General features: G+C 40.9%; 1 long non-coding RNA gene across 1 annotated transcript in view; it reads left to right on the top strand.

Moving 5' to 3' along the window:
• The first annotated feature begins 709 nt into the window (after window positions 1-709).
• The window catches only part of LOC310844138, a 96,240-nt gene continuing 83,061 nt past the window's right edge, over window positions 710-13,888 (top strand). The window contains exon 1 of the long non-coding RNA XR_014563980.1: window positions 710-859. This is a non-coding gene — a long non-coding RNA (uncharacterized lncRNA). The remainder of the gene's footprint in view (window positions 860-13,888) is intronic.

Here is a 13,888-nt window from a genome sequence, read left to right as displayed (position 1 = left end):
CACAGTGCACTGGAATGGCATCTTGGTGATAGTTGGGCAGGTTTAAGCCTTGGCACATCCCCCATTATAAATTAATCAGGGAGCAGGAAACCAGGTGTCCATAGTTCTAAAAAGCATTGGCGTAGACACAACAATGGGGTAAAACAAGTGTGCGGGGGGAGAAATTATCCACCCAACACATTTACATTTACTTATTCTACGATTGTCTCCATCATGTAGCATCACTAATCCATTTCAAAGGTGCAGCTTTTCAGGCCTACAGAAGTCATGGAATTTCTTGGGCACTGCATTAGCAATGTCACCCTTCCATATCATGTAAAGAACAATCTTTGCTTTGGCACAGTTTCTTGTTCTATACTAAATCTATCTCTCATACCAATCAAGTTCAACTATAAAACCATTCCACATAGAAACCAATCCTCTTAAGTGTGATTTTGAGCTATCAGCTCTTGTTTGAGATATCGGAAATCCTCTGATTCAAAACGGCCTGTTCTAAGGCTTTTGAAAACTCTTTACCCATTTATGAAGTTGGCTAAGATTATGCATTTGGGTGCCTAAACAGCAGAATTGCTTAGTATGCTGTAGCAATAACCTGCAGTTACTCTGTGCTTGCTACCCTGTGCAGAAAGGTGCAAGCAAGGTGCTTATGGGAAACTGTTGGGAAATTGCAAAGTTTCTGCCCTTGGCTACAATCTCACACACAGTCTTTTAATCGAGGGACTGTTTTAGTCTTCCAGTAATTAGTGATGTGGATGCTAGAAGTTGCTCGGAAGGTTGCAATCACTTCTAGATCTATTGGTCTTACCTCTGTTTTCAAGCAACAGAGAAGAGCAGTTTTGAAGCACCACAGCAAGTTGAGGTCAGTGCTGTCATGCATTATATTAAATATACATTCCAGAATTGTTACAACCTTTTATAGTACCAGAAAATGCTCAGATAATTTGTTCTTAAAGATCCACACATCTAGCTGGGAATTTTACTTTATGTATTCTGGTTAGTTTATGAGGAGTGAGATATCACTGGGATATTCTCTTAAAGAAATGCTTTTTAATGCTGGAAACTTATTAAATGTTTGAGGATATTATTGAACACCCAAGTCCATTCTTGTTGTTGCATGTTGGAGTTTATGCTTTTTCTATAGTCCCATTTTAACTGTTTCTATAATCCCATTTTATCTTGCATATGGACTACGTTCAAATGAGTTTAATTTCCAAAAGGGTTATGTAGATGTTAGTATAGTAATCAATCTTTTTGGGTTGAGTTTCATTAGAAGAGCTTCAAATGCAGTCAGTTTATGCTGCTTTCCATATTTATCTACTGTACTATTTTCTCTGCCACATGTCTAAGTTGAAAAAGCTGAAATAATGGGAGAGTATATTGTCAATGCTTGGTGATGAGAGATCATATTTTCATCTTAAATCCAAGCACATACACACAATATATTTATCCATATTGAAGTATTGATTGTCCTATATAGTTCTTTATCCACCAATTCATCCTGTAGAATTGATGCCAGTGGTGAGAAGACAGAGGCTAAATAAATAGGGAGCTTAATACAAACTTTAATTGTTGCTTTAGTAGAAAGTATAAATTTTTAGTTTGAGGTGTTTTTGTTGGGCTTATATCAAAGTGTATTCCACAGAGATTTCCTATAAAGAATTCTTCTACTTATATAGGAGACATATAACATCTACTTAATTAGAGCTAGTTTAGATGCTTGATGATAGCAAATAATACAGGCACCTCAAGGCTGCCTTTGTTAATTTTTTGGTAGAGATTTTCATTAGCTGTTCTTGAAGGTCTGCTTCTTCAGATAAATTTCATTACTTTCTGTTGCCAAAGTGCTAGGTTTCTTTAAAATAACAATTTCCAGCAAAAATGAACAGAAATATCAATTTTGCTAAGTAACCAGGTTTATGATAGCTATCCTCCCCAGCCATGACACTGGTTATTTTCCCCAGTTCTTTTAGTCCTTCTATATTTGTGTATAAAATAAATTGCAGTTATATTCCTTCATTAGTTCAAAATTTGAGTGAATCCAAATCCCCAGATATCAGAGCGGACTTCCAATTTAGTTTAGTAGTTTCTAGAAGCTTATTTTGTTGTTCACTTGAGATGTTTACTCCAAAAAAACAGATTTTAGAATATTTACGTTATAGCCCAAGGCTTTCCTATATACAGCTGGAGGGCATTCCACCCCCCCCCCCCAAAAAAAAACATTCTGGCTGGGATAGATATAATATTATGTCATCAGCATACAAAGATATTTTTACCTCTTAATATCTGGATCTAATCCTTTAATCTTCTTATTTTCTTGTATGTGAATTGCCAAGAGTTCAAGAAATATAGTTAAGAGTAAAGGGGATAATGGACATCCTAAACGTGTTCCTTGGCAGATAGGTGGCATTTTTGGCATAGGATTATTTATGTAGATTTTTTATTTAAAGCACTGATACAGAAAATTTGTCTATGTCTTGAAAAGGCTACCTAAGTTCAGTTCTTGTGTGGCCCTGGTAAGAAAGCTCCACTGTAATTGATCAAAAGGCTTTTCCATGTCAAATAAGAAAAGAAAAGGGGTTGTTGATTTGGTTCTTTACTCATTTCTATGCAACTGATCTGTCTTTTTACATTTCTTAAAAGGGTTTGTGATTTTTTTCATAAAGCCTGTTGGAACTTAGTGTGTATGTATAGCATAATTTTATGCAATCTTTTAGCAAGAATAGCTAGAAAATAATCTCTGCATCTTGCTACAGTTGTGAGATTGGTCAGTAGGATGTCATGGTCCTTATTTGGTTTTCATATAAGCTTTATGGTTGCCTCTCGCCATGTTTCAGGAAGCCATTTTAAACACAGTTAATTGCTTATCATTGTTATATAATGTGGTGTTACAATTTTAGAGTAGCTTTTAAATGTTTTCAATCACTTGGTTTTAACTGTTTTGTTGATAATATTACTATTTCTTACAAACTGCTTAGCGCTTTTATGACAAAGCCTTATTATCCATCTTAAATATGGTGGTGGGAACATGACAGAGGTTTCTTGGAGATGGAATGGCTTCCTAGTTGTCCTTGTTCCTTCTAGCCTTTTGAAAGATGTGGTTTTTCCAGCATTCATTGCTGGCATAACTTTAGTTTTTTTATACCCTTGTTCTTTAACTCAGTTGTCTATATCACTAAAGCAGGACTCTTGTGGCATCCTGCCCTACCATATTTTTGCAGGTCCCCTGAGCACACAGGTAGTGTGTGCTACCTATAAATACCATAGATCATGTCCCCCACCTTGCCCTATAAAAAAATGTTTGTATGTAGGACTGTTCCATATTGTTGTGCTGTGGTTGTGCTCTGTCTTTGTATAACCTCTAGTTGGCTATGTATTCTTACTTTATTATTATTTTTACAATGGATGGCATTACCTGCTTTAAGAGATCATAGATCAAAGGCAAGGTTAAACTGTTTTAATTAATTAGTAAATTCTGGTAGTTCTTTTATAGTGGACATTTGGCATATGGTTACCAGATTTTTTTTCAATGAATCTGGGGACACTTTTTTTTTTTTTTTTTGAAGCTGAGTAGCAACAGGATGGTGAGGCAAAAGACCCTGGGCTCAAGCACACATGCATGTTGTATAAAGGTGCAAATCCCTTCTTTTGCACCCTGTGAAACATAAATGCGCAGAATTTTCTAAAAAACTGGACAACGCCCACCCACCCAAGACTCCCAAGTCTCCCCCGATCTGTCAAAACAAAGGGGGCAGGAGATCTCTACTGCTGGATGTCCACAGTTCCCCTTGGACAGTGGCGGTGGCAGCGAGCAGCAAGCAGCTCCTGAAGCCAGCCAGAGCCGACTGCACTACCAGGCTGACTTCGGGCTGCTGAGGCTGCTGCTGCCACGTTTCCCGGGGACACATTTGCAAATCTGGGAACTGTCCCCGGGAACCAGGGACATCTGGTAACCCTAATCTGGCGGGAATGGATACTTGTTTGTTTTTTATATATTTTTTATAGAATATTTATTAAGATTTTTTAAAATGTTACAAAAAAAATGAAAAAAAATGAAAATAACAAAAATACAAAATAAAAATAATTAAAAACACATAGATTTTCCATTTACTACTTTTCCTTTAACTTATTTCCCGGACCTCCTCATACCTCCCTTTTTTGTATTTCACTTCAAATTGTTGGTTCACCAAATCCTTACCCTTAGATTTTTAACCCTTTTTTCCTATTCTCTTAAAACATTACAGCTGTAAACCACTTAATTTCTATCCAACATCATTCTAACATTCATTAATTTTACAATATTTCTGTAGATAGTCTTTAAATTTCTTCCAATCTTCTTCCACCGACCCTTCTCCCTGGTCTCGGATTCTGCCAGTCATTTCTGCCAGTCCCATATAGTCCATCACCTTCGTCTGCCATTCTTCCAGAGTGGGTAAGTCTTCCAGTACTTTGCAATAAGTATTCTTGCTGCTGTTGTGGCATACATAAAAAAAAGTTCTGTCCTTCTTTGACACCAATTGGCCGACAATGCCCAGAAGGAAGGCCTCTGGTTTCTTCAGGAAGGTATATTTAAATACCTTTTTCATTTCATTATAGATCATTTCCCAGAAAGCCTTGATCCTTGGGCACTTCCACCAAAGGTGAAAGAATGTACCTTCAGTTTCTTTACATTTCCAACATTTATTATCGGGCAGATGATAGATTTTTGCGAGCTTTACTGGGGTCATGTACCACCTGTATATCATTTTCATAATATTCTCTCTTAAGGCATTACATGCCGTGAATTTCATACCTGTGGTCCACAACTGTTCCCAGTCAGCAAACATAATGTTATGTCCAACATCTTGTGCCCATTTAATCATAGCAGATTTCACCATTTCATCCTGAGTGTTCCATTTCAACAGCAAGTTATACATCTTTGACAAAATCTTAGTTTTGGGTTCTAACAGTTCTGTTTCTAATTTAGATTTTTCCACCTGGAAGCCAATTTTCTTGTCCAAATTATATGCCTCCATTATCTGATAATTATGAAGCCAATCTCGCACTTTGTTTTTTAGTTTCTCAAAATTCTGCAGTTTCAATCTATCTCCCTCTTGTTCCAAAATTTCCATTTGGCCTCCATATTAAGCTTTTTCTGGGCTTTTGCTTCCATTGGTGACAGCCACCTTGGGGTTTTATTTTCCAATAAATCCTTATATCTTATTCAAATATTGAACAATGCTTTCCTGACAATATGGTTTGAATACTTGTTTGTTTTATATCCCACTATTCATCTATATATAGCTCCTGCCCACCTAGCAGTTCGAAAGCACCCCTAAGTGCAAGTAGATAAATAGGTACCGCTTTATAGCGGGAAGGTAAATGGCATTTCTGTGTGCGGCACGGGTGCTGGCTCACCAGTGCAGCTTTGTCACGCTGGCCACGTGACCCGGAAGTGTCCTCGGACGGCGCCAGCTCCCGGCCTCTTGAGTGAGATGAGCGCACAGCCCTAGAGTCGGACACGACTGGCCCATACGGGGTGCCTTTACCTTTACTTTATTCATCTATAATGGACACAATGAAAATTCTAAAACCATCCTTAAAACAACAAACTTCAAAACTCTGGTATCTATATATGGCCCACAATTTTTATTATCTCTGAAAAGCTTGATTAAATAAAAACACCTTAAGTTGACATTGGAAGATTACCAGTGAGAGGGACAGCCAAACTTCCAAAATGAGGAGCATGTGTGCTATGAATCTATAGTGTATCTATCTATTTTAAGCTGAACTGGGGCTCTATAGTGTACAGTTCTGCAAAGCTTTCAGCTTTGAAGAAACAGGGCCCTATTTGTCCATAGGGAACCTAATGATTTACTAGAATATATTTCACATCTCCTGTGCTCAGCCTTTATTCAGAACTATTTGAACCACTGCTGCGTCTGTGTCATGCACAACTGTCTCTGCTGCATGCTGCTAAACTATTATTGGTACTGACTGCCCCTCCAGGGATAGTCTCTTCACTCTACTGATTCCATTCTTGCATTTAGGTTTAAATAGTTACTGCAACAACTGAAATTGCACTCATTTACAATTATTCAGACTTACTTGCTTGCTCAGCTTCTGTGAGTTAGGGTTACATCTTGACGGTATCAGCAACTGTATCTCTGAAACATTTTTCAATGCATATCGATTATCTTGTGATTTTTACAGATAGATCTAAATCCCAGGGAGCAACATTCATCCACAATGGACTGGAAAGTAGTAAGAAAGATGCCAATTGGATCATCTGTAATTAATGCTGAACTTCTTTCATCCTTTGGGGAAAACTCTGATTTGTGTTGAATTCCTGAGGTAAGGCAAATCTGGACTTTATCTTGACTCCCTTAGCTAATTCTTCTTTTTCTGCTTCATCTCCTGATTGTTACTTCCTATCACTGTCTGTCATTGGAGGCTTGTAATGTTGTTGTTTATTGGATGCCTGCAGACATGAAAGGCAACAAGCTGGCTAACCAGACTGTCAGAACGTTGACCCAACTTGCCATCCAACACGTAAGGTGTCCCAGGTAGAAGAGCTGTCCCCTGGTGACAAATACAGCCCCCCCCCCCCCCCGCTTCTGATTGTCATACAAGAACTGAATGCTTCTGAATGGCAAAGTGTACAATAACCTTTTGGCAGACACAGAACTAAGTGAATGATCAGTCTCTAGACTAGAACCAGAGCAATTCAGATATGTATGTGACGGACAGCTGAACTAGACCAGTCTGGTGATGCAGTGCCTCAGAAATCCACTAGCGGCCTGGAACCTCACTTGGATTGGCCACCAAGACTGCCAGCCAGATGATGGGGGTGGAGCCTGCACTTTGGGAGGGGAAATAAAAGGAGGCATTTCTGAGATAGTTGAGAGATTGTTTGTGGGGGAGACTTAGAGAGTTGGTCTTGGTCTCTGCTCTGAGGGAAAGGAGTCTCCTGAGCTTAGACTGGAAGACAAGAGTGTGGTGTCTTGGGAGAGTATTCAGACAGAAATGAACTGGAGGGCTGAGTTTGAGCAGGAGAATTAGAAGTTGTGAGGATCCAGTGGGGAGGAGAGAGATCTTCTAGGTAGAGAAGACTCCCAAGCCTGTTAAGAGGGGTGAGGTGATTCCCTGGGTCTGTTGCACTGCCAGAAGTACCTCAGGAGTGTCATTGACAGAAGGTTGGGGATCTGACAGAAAGGTTCACCTTGCTTAAAGTATTAAGTATTAAGCTGTAACACCTATGCAAAAACTAAGCTAAGGAGCTGAAGTGAAGTAACTGGAAATAAGCTGAGCATTGACCATCTAGGCTAGAAACCTGTAACATGTAACTGAAGCATCCTAACTGAATTAAGCAACAGAAAGGTGCATATAGAAGCCTTGTCTAGAAGCCTGCAACACCCACTAGATTTAGTGTAATATTAATAAGTTAACTGTTTCCTGAAAGAACATTGTCTCCTGACACATCCTTTGTTTTATCAACTTTGTTCTGTAAATTTGTTCTTTTATTTGTTCAGCTTCTGCCTGAGTCTCCAAAGATCTAAGTTTACCCCCACAAAAGAAAACCCCATAAGATAACCCATACATACATAGGTGGTATCTGCCACAACTGGTGACAGAGGGGTAGGATCTGCTACAGTCTGCTCCAAGGTGGTAGAGGAAAAGGAGTGAGAAGGCTAGGAAGATGGGTAGAGGAAACAGGTAGATAAATTGCACACGTAGCAATTTTGAAGTGTGGATGTGTAAAATAAAAACAAAAGGGAAAAGGGTTCCAGCACTGCATACCGCTGAGCTGCATACCTGGGGAAAAAGCACTGGAGCTCAGGATTCCTCCACAGGGACATAGTAGCATACATGGTTGAACTCAGGTTTGATCCCACCCTGTTCTGAGTCCAACACTTTATTTCTCTTTCTACAAGTCCAACCTTATAATTGCAGGGGAGAACAGTGTTTTTATGTAGACCTTTTTCTATGGCTAGTGGCTGATGCAAATAAAGATTCTTCTGATCTGTTCTATTGCAGGGGAGGGAAAGCTGTAACCCTCCAGATGCTGCTGAACTCCACCCCCCCCCCCCGCCAGCCTGGCCAGGGATCAGGGGTGGTGGGAGCTGCAGTCCAGCAACATTTGGAGGGTTACAATTCCCCACATCTGCTATATTAGGTCATTTTTTACACATCAAAAACCCTGGAATTCTATTCCCAATTTATGATTTGTTCTTAACCTTCAGTGCCAGGGAATGCATGATTAATCTAAAGGCCATTGAAATTCCTTTGGGGTGGGGTGGGGGGGAAATGAGACAAGAAAGATGTTGGCTGCATCTCAGAGCTGCCATTTACATGTCACGTCACACAATGAGAACTTGCAATACACTTTAAAGATTGGAGATGCGGGTGGTGCTATGGTCTAAACCACTGAGCCTCTTGGGCTTGCTGATAGGAAGGTTGGCGGTTCAAATTCGTGCTATAGGGTGAGCTCCTGTTGCTCTGTCCCAGCTCTTGCCAACCTAGCAGTTTGAAAGCATGCCAGTGCAAGTAGATAAATAGGTACAGCTGTGGCAGGAAGGTAAACGGCATTTCCGTGTGCTCTGGCTTCTGTCATGGTGTTCTGTTGCACCAGAAGCGGTTTAGTCCTGCTGGCCACATGACCCAAAAACCTGTCTGTGGACAAACACTGGCTCCCTTGGCCTGAAAGAGAGATAAGCGCTGAAGCCCCATAGTAAAATTCAACTAGACTTAACTGTCCAAGGATCCTTTACCTAACAGCATAAAGAAAATTGATATGCTGAGTGAGGAAAACAGCAGTCAACTATTTCTTTTGTCCTCACTTCGGCCACACTGAAATTCTTTGCATCTATTAAAGCGTGCCAGAGTACTGCCATTGCCAGCACCACTGAGCCTCTTGTTTGTAGCAAAATAAAATCAACCAAGTCTTTCATAAATATGTGAAGGAGAGACAACATGTCTTAAAAGATAAAATACGAAAAAGTCAGTATCAAGGGGAAAAACTATCCAAAGCTCTAGAGACTCTGTGCAGCTAGTCTTGGTGAGACTTTGTTCAGTCAAGGAGCTAATCCATGTTAACATTTTGTCCAAGATGTTGACCATGGCTCAATTCATAGGAAGAAAAAAGATCATTTACTTTTTATTTTCAAACCTGTATATCTGGCTCAAAAAATAACTGCTTTTAAAGAGGCGACTTTCTTCTTGTCTGAGTAAATTTTGTTCCAATTTTGTTTTGGACACAAGTCAAAGATAACAGCTGTACACTTGTGGGTTCACTGAACTTTACGTGATTGCTGGCTGCATTTGCCGACTAGAGGGAATAACCAATAATTAGAACATTTCAGGTCATCTTCTGAAGAACAGTTTTCTCATGTCATGTGATAACCCCCTGCTGTCTTCCCTTGATTTCCCCAATTGTGGAGCTGGCAGTCATGGAGAATGGAATTTTTCAAGACTGCTGTGTTGTGAGATTAGTGAAAATAGAAAAATTGCCACTCCTTCCAGTTTTGATGTAGGTTGTGCTTAAAGTTTTTCATTTTCATTTGATTTGTTACAAAATGTCTCTAGCAGAATCACTCACAATGTTTCCAATAACAGAGAACTCCCAGAATTTCCGTATCTGACTTTTGGCTCAAGTTTTGGAAATCCTTGTGTTTCTTTCTTCCAATTGAATAAGATTAGCCTAAATGCTGCCTTGCTCCTGTAGGATCATTTTTATTTGCCTTCCAGGTGATAATGTTGATGACCAAAGAAAAGTTGGTTAACTGAATACAAACAACAAGATGAGGTACTGTTGTTGTTGTTGTTGTTGTTGTTTTGTTATAGTTATATTTATTTATACCCCACCCTTTCCCCTGACTCAAGGAGGTCAATAGATAAAATGTGAACAACTAAAACAACTAAACCTTAATAGAATTATATCTATCTATCATCTATCTATCTATCTATCTATCTATCTATCTATCTATCTATCTATCTATATCTATATCTATCTATCTATCTATCTATCTATCTATCTATCTATCGTCATCATCATCTATCTATCTATAGCTGTCTATCTATCTATCATCTATCATCATCATCATCATCTATCCATCTATCTAGTGTTATAGATTTGAGAGGGGGACTCCCTAAACCCTAGAAATTAATAAGTGATAAGATTTTGATTATCTGCAATGTGAAGGGAGAAATACAAGCTGCAGAGGAATTCTTGAGCTGGCCTATGATAAATGACCTGGTCAGGCTAGCGCCATTAAGAAACAATACAGGGCCATTGAGGGCCATTGGCAAGGCAAGAGAACTGTCCTTTCCCTTTGCCCTGAGGAGTGAACAGAGACAAGGGATTTGGAAGGTTCCCAGGGCAACGGAATGTGAGATGATAGGAAGAGAGTCCTGAATCAGGGTTGCTGGGAAAAGGAAGGAAGGAAGACTGGGCTCCATTTTGGGCAGGCTGGCTGCACTGCTGTGCGGCACAAGCTCTTCTACCATGCTGTCTACCATGCTGTAAGGACTGGACTCACTCCATGCAGACTGAATGTGTAAATAGGTGAATAAATCATATTTCTTACGGCTACGACAGTCTCCGCCGTGTCTCAATTCACCAAAGGACCACAGACCTGGCTGCGTGCCTGGAACCCCATCGGCAGAGTGAGGGGGAAGACCCAGGTCTTGTAACACTATCTATCTAGCTCCCTCCCTAGCATCTATCTATCTAAAACATCTATTAACAACATACAGATAATTACAATAAAGACAGTATGGAATCAGCTCTTTCATTAAAAGTCACTTCCCAAAAGCCTGTAGGAACAAGAGGGTCTTTACCTGCTGGAGGAAGGACAACAAGGAGGGAGCCAGGCTGGCTTCCCTAGGGAGGGAGCTCAAAAGTCTGGGAGCAGCCACCAAGAAGGAAACATTTCTTTTCCTAAACATTAGAGCTTACTGTCACTTTGCTCCATCTCCCTGCCCAAAAGGTCAGACTTTAGGTGAAATTACTAGATGGGAAAATGTGGACACTATCAAAATTAAGGTAACCAGTCTTTAAAACTAGCCTGCCATATTCTACTGTTGTCTATATTATATCTACAGTGGTACCTCGCAAGACGAATGCCTCGCAAGACGAATGCCTCGCAAGACGAAAGGGTTTTTTCGTTTTTTGCGTTGCTTCGCAAGACGATTTTCCCTATGGGCTTGCTTCGCAAGACGAAAACGTCTTGCGAGTTTGCTTCCTTTTTCTTAAAGCCGTTAATACTCAGGGAATCCGCGCTCCGCAAGACGAAAGAATCGCAATACGAAACAACTCGCAGAATGAATTAATTTCGTCTTGCAAGGCACCACTGTATTTAAAAGGCAGACAACTGGATGACCTGTGCGTCTCTTGGAGGCAAATGCATAGTCAGGCACGCAACAGCATGTGGAGAACTACAGCTTCTCCACCCCTGATTTCAGTTTTATGAATCTAGAAGTATTAATAGTAACTGGGTGCTGGGCTTGATCACGTTTGGGGAGAAATGAGTTCAACCCTTCTTCCTGCTTTGCCATGGTTCTGAGAAACCTCAACCCGCACCCCACAAGCTGGGAGGGATGCTCCCATCGCCCCCTCAAACAATGTTGAAGAGGTGGGCAGGGGAAGAACTAGGCAGCCCCATTCCCACCCCGTGTTTTCATTCCAAACCACCCACTTCCAGTACTGTTTTGCAGCAAGGAAATAGGTGCCTGGGCTATTCTTACATACCATATGATGTAAGAAGTATATAGGAACTATCATCTATCATCCAAAAAAGTGACAGGTGTCCCTCTCCCCTTTTCACTAGAAGTCCCACTTCCCTTTAAGATTCATTTAGGATTCTGCATGAAAAAGCTATTTTGAGGTGCTGCCCTTAAACATTGTATTTTGGGTGTGTTGTGAGTTTTTATGCATTTGTACTTTTGTATCTAACCCCAGGGAATAGGTTTCACATTCCCCAACCCTGCTCAGGTCCAGCTTGTTGGTTTCATTTAACTTCTGGTTGTCCTCTGTGGATGGCAGACTAAGTGCTGGAGGGGCTCCTTTGGTCTGATCCAGGAGGCTCTCCTTATGCGCGTGGGAGGGGTGATTCAGTGTTCTAGTGCAAAGCAAAATTTCTCATCCAGCATCATCTGGGAATGCAACTATCGCATGCAGTTGCTCCATTAATATCTGACATTTGACGGGGGGAGGGGAGAAATTTAGTATCAGGGTTCAGTAAAATGCAGAGTTAAGACACCGTGAAATATGAAATACTAAAATTAGATATGCATGAGTTAAAATTCATGTGATTTCAGAGGAAGGGAAAAATCACAATGAAAATGCATCCTTCTCTGAACCATGATTTGATTTAATTACTGCTGAACCTTAAATGTACTGTCCAATTAGCAAATGGCATATGAAACTGCTCCCCCTCCCCGCCCCGCTGAACAGAAGTGGTAGTTTTTGTGCTTATCTCCTGAAGTCTGAGAAATAGCTGCAAAAACCAGCTTTGTCGGCCTCCACTTGAAGATAGTTGTTTATGCCAGAGTCCAGAAAGGGGAGCTCACCCAGCGGAATCTGTGGAGGGAGTGATTTATGGAAACTAATTTTATATCCTGAGACAAGACTAAAAAGTTCAATCTATGTAATTAAATTTTATACTGATATTATGAGGGAAGTGAGACAACAGCAGGACAATTTCAGTACAGAATGTTGGCATTTGCGAGTGTTGTAAGCATGCGAATGCTGCAGTGAAACCCTGAAGAAAAACCCATTAAAAGATAAAAGGTCTGACAATGTGCAAAAATTGTGCATGCGAGGTCATTTCCAAGGATTTGGCCAACCACATATAGTCTCTCTTTTATGTCAGTTGCACATACAGTTGTGTTATTGGGAGGGGAGGGCAGGGCATTCTGGCCTCCCAGAATGACAGCTGGTACTACCTACTAGGGGAGTCTTGTTTTTCTGCCCTTACTAGTGAGGAGTCCAGCAATGGGCTGGGAGTGGGTGATCTCCTTGCTTGGGGGGGGGGTGCTTGTCTCATTCTGTTGCTGCCCATGATTATGCCACGTTGATAGATATCGCTTTGCCCAAAGTATCATGGGAACTGTGGTTTGTTTGTTGGTGAGAGTTGTTAGGAGATCCCTATTCCTCTAACAGAGCTATAATTCCCAGAGGGGTTTAACAGTCCCCCTGGGAATTGTAGCTCTGTGAGGGAAATAGGGGGACTTCAAGCAGGAGTAAAACTAGGCTTTATTTTACCCGGGTCAAAGACACAGTTTGGTGCACACACCCACACCCACACACACCGTGCCCATTTGTGTACACACAGACTGGGAGCCTGAATGACACCCCTCCGGAGGCTTCACCCGGGGCAGAAAATCTGGCTAGCCCCCCCCCCCCGCCCCCCCGTAGCTACGGCTCTGCCTGAAGCCTCAGTAATTTTCAGCACTCTTCACAAACTGCAGTTCCCAGGATTATCTGTGGAAAGGCGTGGCTGTTAATGTGGTATAATAGTGCTTTAAGTGCAGATGAATGAATGAACTATGATTGAAAAGCTAAAAAAAATGGGTTTATTGCATGTTTAGTTTATCCTTCCTGCAAGGAGGTCAGAGCAGTGTTAATGGGGCTTCCCTCTTCATGCCACCATGACAGCAAGCTTGTGAGATAGGATAGGTCAAAAGAGAGACTTGCTACCCGGTGAGCTTTCTGACGGAGCAGAGACTTCAGCCCAGAGTTTCCTGCTCTAAAACTCTCTCCCCTTTACACTTAACTCTCTCAAGGAATGAACTGACACTGTGGAGGAAAATATTTCCATCTCTGTGTTGGGGAAATTGATGATTCACAAAAAGTTAGTGATGGCAATGCTTTACAGTCCTGTAATTCTGCTTGGAAGTCATATACGTATTC

This window comes from Podarcis gaigeae (assembly GCF_964106915.1).
Source record: "Podarcis gaigeae genome assembly, chromosome: 4".
NCBI lineage: Eukaryota > Metazoa > Chordata > Lepidosauria > Squamata > Lacertidae > Podarcis > Podarcis gaigeae.
Note: the sequence above shows the minus strand (reverse complement) of the source record. Positions and strands in the feature narration are given on the sequence as shown.